The sequence below is a fragment of the Calidris pugnax genome, unplaced genomic scaffold, assembly GCF_001431845.1.
Source record: "Calidris pugnax isolate Ruff unplaced genomic scaffold, ASM143184v1 scaffold42, whole genome shotgun sequence".
Taxonomy (NCBI): Eukaryota; Metazoa; Chordata; class Aves; order Charadriiformes; family Scolopacidae; genus Calidris; species Calidris pugnax.
Genome location: NW_015090920.1, coordinates 8,246,357 through 8,262,981, shown reverse-complemented (window position 1 = coordinate 8,262,981; position 16,625 = coordinate 8,246,357). Strand labels below are relative to the sequence as shown.

General features: G+C 34.8%; 1 long non-coding RNA gene across 3 annotated transcripts in view; it reads right to left on the bottom strand.

The window, feature by feature from the left end:
- Positions 1-271: 271 nt before the first annotated feature.
- Positions 272-16,625, bottom strand: part of LOC106892581 — a 51,201-nt gene continuing 34,847 nt past the window's right edge. For 2 of the 3 annotated variants that reach the window (XR_001412881.1, XR_001412883.1), the window contains 4 exons: positions 14,219-14,296; positions 13,292-13,426; positions 12,823-12,895; positions 272-312 (listed from right to left, as the gene is read on the bottom strand). This is a non-coding gene — a long non-coding RNA (uncharacterized LOC106892581). The remainder of the gene's footprint in view (positions 313-12,822; positions 12,896-13,291; positions 13,427-14,218; positions 14,297-16,625) is intronic. The other variant, XR_001412882.1, reaches the window with a different exon arrangement.

Sequence of the window (16,625 nt, the reverse complement as noted above, 5' to 3'; positions counted from 1 at the left end):
TCTAGAAGTAAAAAAATAGATAAAATCCCACCAAAATTCAACAACATAATTTAAATAGCATTTATAGCATTAAATAGTTTTCTCATGTGACTAGAGTGCAGGGGTATCATGACAACTCCTTCCCAGCTGTCAGCTAAATCATGGAATGAAAACACACTTAATTTTTCTGCTAATCCCCAATCTAGCCTATAAGATGTAGCAGTGGCTACTCTTCATTCACTATATTTTAATAAGGGTTAAAATCCCAGACTTACCTAATGGACCATAAGACCAGGTGAGAGTGACAGAGACGTGCTGTCTGTTCAGGTGCTTCTAAACAAAAGACATGTGACAATGACAAGAAAAATTTTGTCAGTCCCTAGATATAACAACTCGTATTGTGGTGTATATAGCAACCTTCAGCATCACAATTCCCACAGTCATACAGGCAGCTTCTTTGTCACAATTTGAAAATTCTAGTTATAAGAAGCATTAAAAGCTTATATGTAGATTAAGTTAGATAACTGTTATTTACAAAAAATGCATATAAACCCCATGTACTCTTTGATCACAATGTGAATTCTTAAGTTATACTCTGTCGACATAAACATTTCTTTATCATAGTACTGAAGAGACAGGCAAATAATCCACGATGGCTGTTGTGCCTCTCTTGTCATCAGATTCTTTTAAAGAACCCCCAAACAGACTTAAATTACTGAAAGATTTAAGGAAAATATAGAGAAACATCTACAATTGTAAATGGGCAAAGAGGAAACTTTTAGACTTAAAATAAGGCATTTGGGCCCAAACACCATTAGCACAGTTAATATTACCAAGTCTTAAAGGAAACTACTAAACAATGTATATAATGTATAAAATAACACCATTAAATCAAAATGAAAAAAACTCTGTGATTAGTATCTCTACTTTTTTCTTAATTTAGGCATTATTTCTCTCAAAATTGAGTCAAAACCAGTAAACACCCATATGTCACCATTCATAACATGCGAAGTAAGTTATTGTGTGAACAAACCTTGGAGTCAAGCAGAGTAGTTCTGAATAAATTATCACTATTCAATATAAGTAAAACTGACATGGACTGGCTCAAGGGTAGTGACGGAAAGAATATTTTTCCAAAGGAAAGACAAACATACAGTAATGAATTGACAGGCTAAAAATGTATGTCTATGGATGAGACACCTACTCTGCTGCTTTGTATTATCCCCAAAGGTAATGGTACCTGAACTTTGAACAAAGTGTTCTCTCAACAGGGAACAACAGTTAAAATATGTTTTTAGATTTAAATTTCATCCATCTTAACCGACATATTCTGTTAATCTTTTTCAGTAGGCATATATAATTATTTTTTACGCAGGCAACCACTTATTAGTAACTTGTATATAGTCAAGATGGGAACTAATGAATATTCAAGTGTTTTAGCTTTATTTCTTCTTCTGTATTTTAATAGTAGTGCACTGTGCGGTACCTACAAATACAAGTACTCTTATGAACACTTGAAATATTTATGACTGCGGGCTACATCTAATAAATAAATAAAAACAAGTAATTTTCACAGTTTGCCCCAAACGTATCCACTTATTTTCATGCACAACCTACAGTGTAGATTCTTCCTATAAAGAAAAATTGTAGCTTACAGAAAAATACAGATACACACTGGCACGATGATAGGACTGAAGCAAAAAGATTTATGAAATTTAGGGATTAAAAAACAACAGTTTTGGCTAACCTGGAATTATTCACATGCTTTTTATCAGTATGTTATGTGGGAAAAGTGTTTTTATTTAACGTTTACCAGTTCATTAAGGAAAACCAAAACAGAAGTAATTATAATTAAATCAAAAAGCACTGTACATTACAGAGGTCATGAAACAGGGCCCTGTCCCAATTTCTGAACAACTGTCAAGAAAGAAAGAATACAGTTGAAATCTTGCCTGACTCCTCACTATTTTGATGATAAACATAATTAATGAAGGATCATTTTTCTGTGTGCACTGCCAGATTTCCACATCCAGCCCCATGAACTGAATAGTATTTTACAAATTTAGATACAGCAAACTACATTTAAGGTCTTGCACAAATTTCTTTTTCTCAGTTTCTCAATGGTTAAGATGATGGTAAGATGATTATGACACTTTTTTCGAATTTTAATGCATCGAATAATGGTGTGTTCACAACCATATGGAAGAAAAATTACATATGTGGTTAGACATTCCCTTTCAATAGAGCTGTCAGCCTGCCTTGCAAAGGTCACATCACTGATAGGAAATACCAGACAGAAGAGGAAGTCATTGCACGCATCAGTCATCTCATCAAAATAATGATACAAATCGCAATATGTCCGTTTATTTATATCACTATTATTCACATTATTACATGTTTTTAAGTTCACTTGGCATCCAGCCTGCTTTTTTCCTTACTACGTTTATCAGAGACTGAGAAAAAGCAATCATATTCTATCTCTATTCACTATTTTTCTATTTCTTACTGGGAGATCACATTCTGCATGTTGTTGCTGAGGAACTGTCTTTTAAACTGGAAAATACCTGTAGAAAGAGAGTAGATGTGTGCCAAGCCCAGAATCTACAACTCTGTTTAGTTTAAGGCAGTGAGTCCCACAGCAGCAGGAGGTACTGAGCCCATTCCAACACTCTTGGGAGAGCTACAAAGATGGACTATGCCTAGAAATTGCGTTTTACCAAATCACGTTCAACACAACTCCTATACCTCTTTTACTACTGATCTCAATCATAAGTTTCTCTGTTTTGCACATGGAGAAATCCTCTTTCAGCATTCAAAACCAGGAACTTCACAGATGTGAGCAGTGGAAGCTACACCCAAACCAAAAGCTTTCCAAGCACCAGCTTTTCTTGTTTCAGGCTAATAAAACATAGCTATTGCTTTTTAATCAAATAAGGATTTCCATATGTTCCAGTGGTTGCCCACGTCCTTTACTGGCAAACAAAGAATGTTATCCCATCCCATATTATGTTTCCTTATTTAAATATGTACTCACCCAAATCCCACAAACACAAACAATGCATACTTTGGTTTGCAAAGAGCTGATTTTCTGGGTGAATTATAATAAGGAGTAAGAAAAAAGCAGTCTAAATGCAAGTGAACACAATGCAAAGTTAAAAAAAAAAAAGTCACATTTTAGCTTTTCAGTTCTATTTTAAAACTGTGTTTCATGAAGGTAATGAAAGGATATACACTGCCGATTTACATCTAATTACTGTAACATTCTGTTACCTTTGGAACTGCCGTTTTAAGGTAAAAACTTATACAAGAAAACTCCAGGAAAATGGTTTGTCAGTTTAGTAAAGCCATGCCACTCTTTTGGTTTTTTTCCCCACGTTTGTGATGCAAAATTGCTCTCTCTCTTAAGCGTTTCTGTAAACAGTAGTGAATTTGTGAATATAGAGAAGTTGAAAAAGCTTGACATAGAACAAGTAGACTACTGAGTTAGGTACCATCTGGTATGCACTTTACTACCCTTTCTGCAGTTTCATCTTTAAATAGGAGTATCTACCAGAGCACCCACAAAGAAAGGCTAGAGAGGTAAACACAACTGAAGAAAGGTAATGACAATCTTAGTCATATTAGACATATTAGTTATAGTGAATAAACAGAGAAGGAAGGCAGAAACAAAAATAATAAAGTAAAAATTTAGACCATACTTCAGACAATGCAGAAACTTGCAATAGTCAACTCACTGTGACAACTGATCATTGCTTTAGTTGTCTGTGAGATAAAAGGAGCAAAGAAAAACGCTCAAGTGTTCCTGAAAACCTTTTTTCATTTTTTTTCTTTTCTTTTTTTTTTTGGTCTAAGGATTATCTGAAGCTTTCACTCTTTATATATCCACACACACATGTCCCTATATAGGTGTACATACACACATATATGTTGGTGAAATATATTTAAGTAAACTCTAAATGGATAACTCTAAGTGCAGTTTTAATTAAGGGACATAAAGACAGTGCATCCATCACCTTCTAATTGATTTAGTTTCCAAGCTTGTCTGTAGGAGTCATCTAAACTGAAAACTGTCAAAGGAAGAGTACCAGGCAAACTAGGTCACTTTATTTGATCTAATATGCAATTTCCTACAAATTAGTAAATTAATATGAAGATTAAAACTTTCTGGGAATAATACGAACCACCTCCTCTCATTCTCCACCTTTGAAGCCTGCCTTACTCTATTTTTCCTTCACTTTCAAGTTCCTTGTCTTGCTTCCCCCTCAGTTTCCACTGCCCTCAAAATTTTTGTTACCTTTCCCTGATCTAACAAAGAAAGTGTGGATTAATCTCATTTGCCCCTGCAAGAAATTGTTTCTTTTGTATAGAGGCTTGGAGTGAGCAAACTTGACTAACAATAACACATCTGCGCATAACTTGCATGGGTTTTACTACATACATTGACTGCTCTTACAATATTTTTTTTTCTCTTGGGTGTGATCTCTAAGCAAATAGGAACAACTGGCAGAGTTTCCACATCCAAACTAAAAATTGTGGGGGTTTTTATTTTTCTTTAATCAGTCCTAAGCAACTTAGCAATTTGATAGCATCTGGCTTGTGACTACATCACCCTGCTGATAGCTTAAAATTTACATCAAGGTCATATTACTCCCAGGACAGTATAAATGCAAAGACTCTGGACTTTGACCATTCCCTTTAAAAATGTGAAAGGAACTGCAATGAGAAAAAGGACACAATTTCCTCACAACAGCATTTTTTTGCATCACCCAATGATAACTAGACAGTGATTACCTTTTCTAACAGCTTATTTTCCTGTACAGGACCAGTATTCCCATCAGGAACCATTACCACCCTAAACCTTCCCGTCTCAAGTATTTAGAGATGTTCACTTTGCTGAAATAGAAAATGGGCTTTATTAACACAACAAAAACCATGTAAGAAAGAGAGCAGCAATGGGTGGGGAGGTGGGGTGGGGAGTGGTGCAGCATCAGGGAAGCTTCTTAGAAGACTTTATGAATTTGTACATGAATGCTTTCATTGCTACTATCACGCATAGGAAAAAGAGAGAAGAAATTTCAGAGTATATTTTTTCCACAGTGGCTAGTTATAGCGCAGCAAAACAGAGGAAAAAATGCTTTGGAGACATTAAAAGATATAAAACCATAAACAGAATATAATACGTGAAATAGTCGAGGATCACTTATAATAATTACACAGTACATGAAATGACAATATAAAGCATGATTGGATCTAATGGGGATGAAGTCAATGGTTGGCTATCTGCTCACACTGAACAACAGACTACTCACTTTGTGACTTTTTGTGAAGGATATATTCTGTTTCTTAAAATGAAGTCTTTTATGGCCACACTTTTAAATGAAATTAAAGAGTCACCACAGCTAAAAATGTTGATCAAGGCAATGAGTCCAAAATCATTTTAGTTTGTAAAAAGATCAGAATAAGGAAGCTAACACTGTTATGCAATCTTTGGGCCAAAGGTGTCATGAAACATAGCAGCACGCTATGTCCTGAGGTAGTCCGGACTGTCATCCTGAACAACTGCGTGACATGGAACTATCTCGTGGTATCAAACTTCACTTGACCCAATACAATTCAGGATTTGCTTTAATCTGTCAGGTATTAAGAGACCAGCATTAGAAACAATTCAATTCAAAGACGAAAACCAAATAAAGTAAAGCTTGTGGATGCGTTGTCACTTGCATAATTTGGAAGGGTGCAGGTTGTAAATCGATTCAAGGCAGATTTCATGAGCAACTTTACAAGTCCTTCCAAACTATCAGGCAACAATGCTCTGGGAAGAAATTACATAAAGCAAGGAGAAACAATATTACTCGTCTCTCATTAACCTGGCAGAGAAGTAGGACTAAATACAACTTTTTCCAGTAAAGATTCTGATATCATAAAAAATTTAGGGCATGCCACAGTAAGAGTGAATACGTTGGACCAGAGCCTGTGCTTGTGTGAACACGTGCAGATATTCACAATGGCTCTTGTATTTGTCAGATAGAACTAGGTTAGGATAGAACAGATGGAATTTGGGTTTAATCCTGACTTCAGTATAAAGATTCCCTGAAGCAAAGAAAGAAGCAACTTAATAACTAATGGCTACATTCTGCTAGTCACTAACAAGAGTCCAATCAATAGTTAGTCACATGATGCAATTAGGTTCAGAAGACATCATTTAGCACGTATTTTGTGTACTAATATTTCATAATTAAAATGTAAACGACTGACATTTACTCCTTTCACAAATGCTGTCCATTTCTTTTGGAAACTCAAATTTTGCTAAAGCAATTGCTCTCACAATAGTCTATAGTATGCAGCAAAACATCAAATTAGGATTATCACATAGACAAATCATAAAAAAACAGGCTATGCAAAAGATGCATGAAAGGATTTTACTTTCAGAACATCTGAGTTACAATATTTACAAAAAAAACGTGAAGCAACAAGTATGCTACTTAAAAAAAGATATATATAACATTAATTACTTACTACAATATAAAATAATTGTTGTAAGACTGACTAATAAGGAAGACTGACTATTATTCACAGGCAGCAGGAATTTCTTCTGTAAATCAAATTTTAATGCTTTAGATTGCAATCTGCAGGTGGATACACACAAAATAAATATGAACAAGGACTACTTAAGAAGCAACCAAACCAAAGCCAATATATTAAACAAATAAGGTTGCTACTGGCTGAAAATGGAGGAAAAGTATGGAAAACCCTCTAAGACAAACACAAAGATTGCTAAATAAAATTTGCTCAGAAATTTAGCTTAGGGAATGTATCAAAGGAGGAATTGGAACAGATTTGATCCGGGGCAAATGTGGATAGCAAATTTTTAAAATTAAAATCTTTGTTTGTTGGCTTGTTTTGTTTTCTGGCCACATCAAAACTATTCTATCCAGCATGAGGTTTCCAATAGTAAATTGAAAACACAATATGTTGATTTTTCATAAGGAAAATACTTAATATCTATCCTTTTAATTTGTTTTAAACTAAATGAATTTGGAAGTTGTATTTATTTAAGAATGTATGATTATTCTTTGCATACAAAGAAATAATCCCAGATTTCAAAACAGACCTTGGAAAGCTTGAGAATAAATATTTGAGATTTAAAACATATACAAAGTCCAAAATTTTATATAGCAAATAAACAATATATTTTAAACATTAACTAGTATTTATAATTTGGTGTTTAAAAATGAGAAATCACTGCTTCTAATTATTTCACTGCATCTCAAATGAATCCAACAATGAACTGTATAAATATTTTATGTAAAGTAAATCTATTTTGCCAACAGTCTAACTAGTTTCATATTTATGTAGCTTGCTTAGAGCTGCGACAGTTTTCAGTAACAGTGTAGTTGAAAAATATAGAGTGTTAAATTAATACCATTGGAATCACATTGTGTTTTTTCATCTCTCTCCACTGACGATAAAATTGATGGAATCAAGATGAGTTGCTAGATTTTGGGCATGAAGCCCAATCTCTATATATGTCATTGCAACTGGATTGAGTGGTTGGACATTGAGATGAGGTTTGTCCTTAGAATAAGTTAATTTAGCAAGGAATACCTCTTTCACCAATTTACTATTAAAAAAACTAAAAAACTTTACATAGACTTTTTAAGTTACAGTGTAATATTTATGTCAAATAATGTTCCTTCCACATTTAGAAAGTTGAAGGCACCCAAAAAAATTACTGCTTCTCTTACCTGTGCTCAGCATAGAACTCTAAACTGTAGTTCCTGGTGTGGCATTTTATGCCCATTATAATCATTATCATACAAGGTTCAGCTGGCCTTATTATTAGAAAAGAAAGATTAATAATCAACTTTTTAGTTTCTACTAGGAACCACCTGCCCTCCAGATTTTACAGAAACAGCTTTCTTATTGCTTTCTTATTTCAAAAGTGTTCTGAACCATGTCATGTGTCCCATGGTAGCCCCAGACTCGTTTTCTATTATTCTTATTGCTATTATTAAAAATGAATTAATCTTCTGCCCTCGGGAACGGCAGATCAGTGTGGCTCTTGCAAACCCTAGCAACGTAAGCAAGGCTGGATTTTAAGGTTTGCAGCCAGAGGTTATGGGCAAAAGGTAGAGAAACTCACTAAAAAAGACAATTTGACTGCTTTAGTTGCTGCCATTCAAAGCCCAATGTACTAATGTAAATTGCCATTGATTTCACTTAATACACCAGTCTGAATCGTGACAGCTGATGGCTTTGATTCATGATCACTGTCAAAGTGAACAGCAGCAGCTGAGGTGGATGCCACTCCCTTTGGTAATAACACACACTTGTCTCGCACAGTAAAGTGCAAATGCAACCAGTTAAAAAGAACTTTTCTAAAGATTGACATGCGTGGACTAGGGGAAAAGGGGAAGAAAAAAAAAAAAGTCACACATTTATTCCCAGTTTGGGGCAAGAGAGATCTATTGGAAGAAGCCTGAAATCTGAAAGCTACCTCTAGACTACTGTGCTGTACACTAACTTATGATTCTTTCTACTAAGAGCAACTTTCCATCCAAAAATATAATAATAATAAACACATAGACATTGGGACAAAGACTAAATTACTTCTGAAGATCTTAGTTCCCACATAAATGAAGAATATATAACAAAATGCTTCTGGAAACAGCTTGACTTGCTCCCTCCCGAGTACTTGGATAATTCAGAACAGAGGAAGGTGTTACATGGGTTCCTATACTTTCATACAAATCTATATCTAGCTGCCTGTAATGAAGACCACTGGAGTCTTCAAATTACTGTGAAAGCAGGTTGCTTTTGATTTTTATGGAGTATGACACATAAAAGCAAGAAACACATACACATCCTGAAAACATATTTTGCTTGGCGACAGCAACAGTTGGAAGGACAGGTCGAAACAGCCAACCTCTTTTAGGTTTCCCCCTGCTCCTTCCAAGAACCAATACCTTTTAACTCAAGGGTTACTTTCCCTAAACTAACATCAATGGTTAATTTAAGACCTATTTAGCTATTTTTCTCTCTCATTATCAATAGATAACATCCACTTTTGGTTGACTTTTAGGTGAGATGACTTACATCATCAGCAAGTTCCAGCAATAACCTGCCTTGAGGTATAAGACAAAACATAGGTGGACTGATCAAAATGGTCCAGACTGAAGCACAAAATAAATTATATCAGAGTGAAAATCCTTTAGCCTGTTGGTTGCTTATACTCAGGAGGAGATGAAGGACTGTGGTAGTAGGGCAACTTTGAGCCAGCTGTGGGAAAAGACTAGTTAAATACCAAAAAGGTGCAGAGGCAAAATGTCTCAATTCTGCTTCCGTTCCCATAGGAATGGGCGTTTATATCTCAGCTGACTGCACAGAAATTCACTGAGATATTTTACATGAAGATTGAACTTCTCGTCAATAAGATCAAGAAAACTGGTTATACAAAGAAGCAAATCTCTCCTGGCATATTATTATGAAATATTTCTGTTCTCACATACTATGAATGTGTTCACACTTGCTTGTGAATTAGATTCAGATAGTTTAATGAACTATTGCATGAAGGAAGCCGAGTTAAAAAAAAATAGTTGCAAGGAGATAAGTATATAACACACATTCTCTGTCACCATCACAATGAAAAGTACCCTCTGAGTTCAGACTTACACAAGACTACCTAGTTATCCTATGGGGTCTACGTTAGTTCATGACCTATGGCATATAGACACAGATGAGCTATTTTTAAGGTGTTAATAATATTTATCATTGAGAAAAGTCCTTAGAGGAAACTTCATTAGAGATCAATTTCAAGAAGCATCTTTGACACAATAAAAAAAAAATTGCTTTTAAAAATCAAGAAGGATGTATGAATGTTGACAATCCAGGTTTTACATAGCAGAAAATGAAAACAAAACAAAACCAAAAACCTAAGAGGATAATTACATAAAACGCTGGAAATATTCAGATTTCCCCACAACATTTCACAGAATGGCTATCGCAAAGGAAGCAGTTTGAATATCATGACAACAACAAATTTCCAAGAGAGACTTAACTGAGGAGCAGATACATTGATAAAGCAAACAGTATCTACTACACTCCCTCTACCCACAGAGCAAGTCATCTCATCACAGAAGTCGATCGGGTTGGTTGAGCACTATTTGCACTCGGTAAATTCATGCTGACTGCTTCCAGAAGGAGTTATTTGAGAGATATGACATAAAAGCAGTATAGTGAAAGCTATAGATTTTGTCTGTGGCTTTCTGTTAAGTCCATGGGATACCATTTCATAGCTTTGTTCAGAGTTGGCATATCATAGTACAGACCATCAGATTAGACTTTTCCTCAAGAAGGCCTCAAAAATATTCTGAAGCATTATGACGAACCTAAAACAGAAATGTTAGGCATCCCATGGAAAAAACAGATCATTAGTTTCAGGTGTGTAAAATAGAGAAAACAAAGATTCACAAAGGTGGCAGAAATTGCCTCAAATTAAATTTGAAAAGGATGCATTTGACTTGAAGTTACTGCAAAAAATCAGGCAAGACAGCAGGCCTCTGCAATTCAGGACTTCCATTCCCCCCTCCCTCCAGTAACTTTATATACTATCTTCTGTCCATAAAAATACATGATTTTTCCTAGGGATGGATTATTACTGCATATAAAAAGAATACAGAGTTTATCATTTATCAACTTTCAGTATCTTAGCTGTAAATTTTAATAAGTGAAAGATATTTGCTTTTAGAAGGAATGAACTAACATGCCTGTAGTAGATTGGGGGTTTTTTGAAGAACTTTTTTTGGAAAATGATAGTAAATCATTTAAATGAGACAAATCCATTTAATGAACTGGGCCCATTTGCTAGTACAACATCTGCCTAGCAATGTTTTTATTTCAGTAGCTTTAGTGATTGTAGCAGAGCTAATTAAAGAAAAAACCCACAAAGAATAGAAAACAGCAGGCTTACAAGCTTGCTGTAAAAAAAAAAAATAATAAAAATAACCTGCACTGGCTAGTACTGATTCCTTAATGGCTCAGTTGCTTCATATTTATTATCAGCTCGCAAGGATATCTCAGATTGTTCTCGCTTGGTTATCCCCACAATAATCCTTTGCATTTCCTTTTACTAAAACAAGGATAATGCCCAGCAGGAGGCTTTAAGTTTTCTAGAAAATACCAGTATGAAACTTCAATGTATTGTTTTGAGATCATTGACTTAAATGTTGTAACTTGAAATTCTGCATTTCATATTCTAATATTGCCTTCTTGTGGGGGTGAAAAAAAAAGCTAACATTTAAAGCAAGCACTAAGCACTGCTGTCACCTTTCTGAACCAAGATTTTATTTGTCCTTACTTTCCTTTGTATAATTTCTCAATAACTGAACTGTCATTTAGTATTTTTATTAATGCATTGCTTTTAAGTCAGTCAATTAGTCTGAAAGCCATTTTATTTTAGAATGATTTACTTTCATTTTTATTGCCCAGTTCTCATCATTGAGAAATACCCATATTAAGTATGAAGCACAATAATAAGCACATGAAGCTGAAGTGTTCTATATTTTAATATCCTGTTTTTAAGGGACAAAACCATTTGCCAAACAGAAGACCAACTTTTATGAAGATGTTTAAAATTTTATCATAAATTAATGAGAAAAAAATTGTGCATAATTTGACTGACAGCAATCGTGCTTTAACCCATTCTCTTTTAAGTAAATTCTAGCTTGGCAGTCCTAGGAAACCTCTCACACAAAAAAGCACAGATGCTCTGCATTGTTCTTGTTCACCAACAAGCAGGAAGCAATAGGTTTGTTACAGCCTGGTGAATTATGTTTAAAACTTGTTTTTCATATGAAAGATAAGAAAGACTGTGTGTATCTGCCAGCTACTCCAGGTCAACTGCATTGCTGGAGTCCTTACACCCAGTTGCTTCATGAACACTCATTTTCATTTATCTAGTCCCTTTCAACATTTGTCTTTCTAGATAATTTTTTTTCCAAGTAGTCATTAGCTCAGAAGAGACAGATTGCACGATGTAAAGCATAAATACTTTTAGCAAAGATATGACTGAAGTTTAGACAAACAGCAGAAGGAAGAGCCTTCGTAGAGTTGGTCAAATTACATTTCTGAAACAGATTTTTCCTCTGCTCTCCATTACAACATTCCCCACCAAAAAAAAAAAAAGCACGATGGACAAGAAGAGGAGGACACATTTTGAAACTGGCACAGGAGAGCTCAGGTGCTTGCTTGCGTCAATGTGGCACCTGTTGGTTTAGTTCCCTGCTAACAAAATTCTTCATCAATCTTTTTTTTCTCCTAGACCTTCCAAGCAGCATCTCCTCACTGAAGATTTCAGAACACAATCTGAAATCTACATATAAAAATGCAGCATACAATATTAATCAAAGTGCATTTACTACAGTGAAGTGAAAATTTGTTCTGTGCTTTTAAGACGACAACCAAAACCAAGACAAGCAGAAAGTCTTTGGATTGCTTTTGGCAACTTGAATACTTGAGAGCATCTTGATTATTTTTGAGTAGATAATTTGTTAAAGATGGAATGTGCTTCATGAAAGGCGAAAGAAAAAGAAAAGAACAGCCCAATCAAAACTAAGGAGCATATTTCTTTCAACCCAAAAGCTTTTATCACACACCTGTGCTTTTATAAACAGTGTCAGCAAAACAAACTTTGCCAATATGAATTTCTTATAAATATGTATTGCTCATTTCTGAATTTTTATTTTATATCTGAATGTAATTTAACCCTACACACACATCAAGCAACAGAGAGCACATAATCACCAACACCTTAGTGGCACAAAAGCAATTCAAACATCTGCTGACCTTTGGGGAGAGGCTGGCTGCAGTTTTCTTGTGTCAGGATTTCAGACAGGAATACGGTAATCGTGGAAAGCACCTAAAGTATTATATGAAATTACACGTTTAGCATGTTAATCCATAAATAAAATAAAGGTAAGATATAAAAAGACAGCTATTAATAGCAATATCTTCTCTCTGAAGATATCCAACACATCCTAATTAACTTTGATGATTTATTGACCTATTTTTATAGATGTAGTAGCTGAGTGAACAAGCGAAGGCTGAGCTCAAGATAAGTAGCTCAAGGACACGCAGGACCCCGTAGTAGGCCAGAGTCAAACATTCATCTCCTTACTCCCCGCTTCATTCCTTAAGCAGATTATTTTCTGAATATGCAGCATTAAGACAAGTCTTCCTCTTGTCTTCCACTTCAAACACTCATGAATATTTTGATATATGAGAAATTTGAGGTACAATACAGATAAGCTCTTACCACATTCCAAAATTGAGGAATTGCCCACAATCAGTGTTGTCCCCTTCATATAAGAACTTCTAGGACAGCTGTTTCTCCCTCTGTGATCTGATTAGCAATACTGAGGTACAAAGGACATGTGCTGCAAGATGAACACTGGGGGGAGAAGTTATATATTTGATATTGTATTACATTATACTTTTTATTATGTGACTATATACATTATATATCTTGTAGTATCTATAAATTATATGTATTTTTATATAGAAAGATCTTCATCAACAAGTATATTCATGAGATGGTTCCTTCAAATTTCAAACTAAGCAGCAAATAGTATATTCTAAATTATTCTGTAAAATCACTGTAAATTAATTCAAGCTAGAAGGGTCATTCCACGTGTATCAAAAATATGACTTTTTAGTCTATTGCATCACAAGATAATTCAGGGTTGTAGGGCAATGATTAAGTGACAAAAGGTTTCAGTTAATTAATTGTGTTTTTTTAAAAAGGTTCACAAGGGAAAGGGCAGGAGAGATTAATTGATTTATTATACAACAATGCTGCTACTGCTAATTAAATCTTTCATTAACATCTTATGAGAATGGGAGATACCCATCTCTTCCTTTTATCTCTTGTATTCATTGATAAAAGTAGCAGTATAAATTTTTTTCTGTGTTCTTCTGTTCCTAATAGTTACAAAAGCCTAGTAGACCCATTCTGCTCTCCTTTCATCTTACTAAAAATATGAAGATATGGACAAAATGGAGCAATTTATAAAAAAAATTACTCCCTCCTCCTTTGAAAGGAAAACATATTTCCAGTTATGTAGACATTTCCACCAATTCAGTGAGGACTCCAAGATTTCTGGCTCTCCTTTTATCCTGATTTCTACTGTGACTGCACCTCATCTCTATCTCCTGATCATAGCTGTCATCTTTTCCAACTCACCACTTGATAGCATTGAACATGAGAATCCATCCAAATCAGATCGCTGGGTGTGGCAGACACTGTTAACCAAAAGGATAGCTATGAAGTGGAGAAAAAAAAGAGCAAGGAGAGCTCTAGGAATCTGTTTTCCATGTTTTGGTAAACAAATCCTTTGGAAACTATTTACCCGTGTTAAATCACTTTTTCCGTTGAGACGACCTCACCTTTTGCTCCCTGAATTCTCAGGGCTGTGGCAGTGCCTCAGGAAGCATCCTCACACTAGGGTCTGTCACAGTTCTTCAGTATCAATCTAATTATCCCCCAATTTAATTTGCACTATTAGTTAAGCTACTGTTTTATAAAGCCAGGCAAATGTCAGAAAAGTAAACTGTCACAAGAACTTGGAAAAACAATGAACAAAGTGTATTTCAGATGGTAGATAATCTGATAATATCTCACAACGGCCTAGAAAAATTAGATTCCTGTCTGTACTTGTAGACACTAACCTAACAACTAGAACACAAAACCCAGAAGTAATAGAAAGATGTCAAATAATGGCTTAGGTTAGTGAGATTAAAGGAGAAAGGATGTTAAAACTGCTAGAAATAACAGTACAAATGCCCATTTCAAAATGGAACGCCCTAAGTTATCAGCTTAGAAGAATGATCTTTGCCTTGCTAGTAGCATCTCAAGAAAGGCCCAAGTATCTTTACTTCAATAATAATAAAATAAAATTCTACTCTTCATTTTAAAATAACTGTCTTCAGCTGGAAGGATGATTTTCTGAACAAGTAAGATTTCCCAAATAAATGTACAGATACACTTAGATATTTGTTGTTTACAGATACATAAAAGTACAAGAAATAAACCAGAAAACGATATGCATTCTCAGAAATGTATGTCTAGAATTTACCAAAATAAACTTCATGGAAATTAAATACCTGTCATTTTTATATAGTACGTGGAAAAGTAAAAAAATGTTAAGAATTATTGTTAAAACAGGCTCCAGAGATGGAGGAAATAGAGACTTGTTACACTCTCATTGTTAAAGCAAGAGCACAAACTAAGAAGTGCTTTGAACAGGATTATTATTTCTTGAAATATTTTCACTTCACCAAATACATATATTTCATACACAGAAACCTCTAAGTATTTCATGTTTTCTCCTAGGTGAGCCTTGGAGAGAAAGCTAATCTTTGCTGATTTCAAATACAAGAGTCTTCCAAGACTTGGGTCAGCTTCAGAAGGAAAACCGTATCTTCAATGAAAAAAAAAAAAAATCAACTTTTTTCTTTAAAAAAAAATTCATAGCATTTACTGAACATATTACTAGATACAAGCATCCAATCAATCAAGTCAACGTAAAATGAAAAAAAACCATTTAGATAAGATTTATAAAACACTTACTAAATTGGCAAGCTTTATACGTCCTAGTAAAGTCGGGATTTCTCCCATTAAAATTAAAGCTTTCATATTTGCACTTCACTGTATCATCATTACAAAACAGGCACGCACAACTTCAATAACAAAGGGAATTTATGTTTTTCAAGAACTTACACCTGAACATTTTATTCAAGCTGTTTTATTACTGATTACCATCTAGTTCGACTACTGAAGTGTTCACAGAAATCTCTGCATAAAAAAGGATGACATAAATCCTTTTCTGGTGTGAATATATACTACAAATATATAACCCATGCAGAACAAGAGCTGGTGTTTAAAATTTCACTGCATTTATTAACAAGAATATTAAGACAAAATAAAACCTGGCTCAGAGACAGGTGATATACCAAAATATAACTATATTATAATCTTAAATAGATCCAATACCAAAATTACAAGGCACCAGTATTACTGCAGTATTGCTTACATCCACAATACCAGCCTAAGCTCATATGCCCTTACGCTGCTCTCTTATTTCTATGCTATCCCTTTCTCCTGTCCCTAAACTGGGCTGGGACCATTTGCACAGATAATCAGCTCCTGTGACAAAGGAGGAACAGAGCTAGAGCTGGGCCATGCTCTTCTCATTTTCTCCTCTTTGTCTTTGAACACGCTGGTATAGGGCTAATAAGCGTGAGTGAATGGGCATACAAAGCACTAAACGCTTTTTGTTTGGGGTTTTGTGATTGGTTGGTTGGGTTTTTTTATTTTGGTTTGGTTTTTTTGTTTTAATCCTTCCATACCATCTCCAAGTTGGTACCATCTACCAACTCTTACCATCACCAAGTTTTTTCTCCCAGGAAATTAACACTATGTAGTAGTGAAAGATCATCCTTGACACATAGTACAGAGCCCTAGAACTGCATCAAAGGCACAGTGGCTGCAGGATACCCATTTTCAGATCACAGATTTATGTGTAAATACACTACGGAAGCAAGTGGGGAAAAAATATGACTGAATGCTGAGAATTTTTTTTCATCAGCAT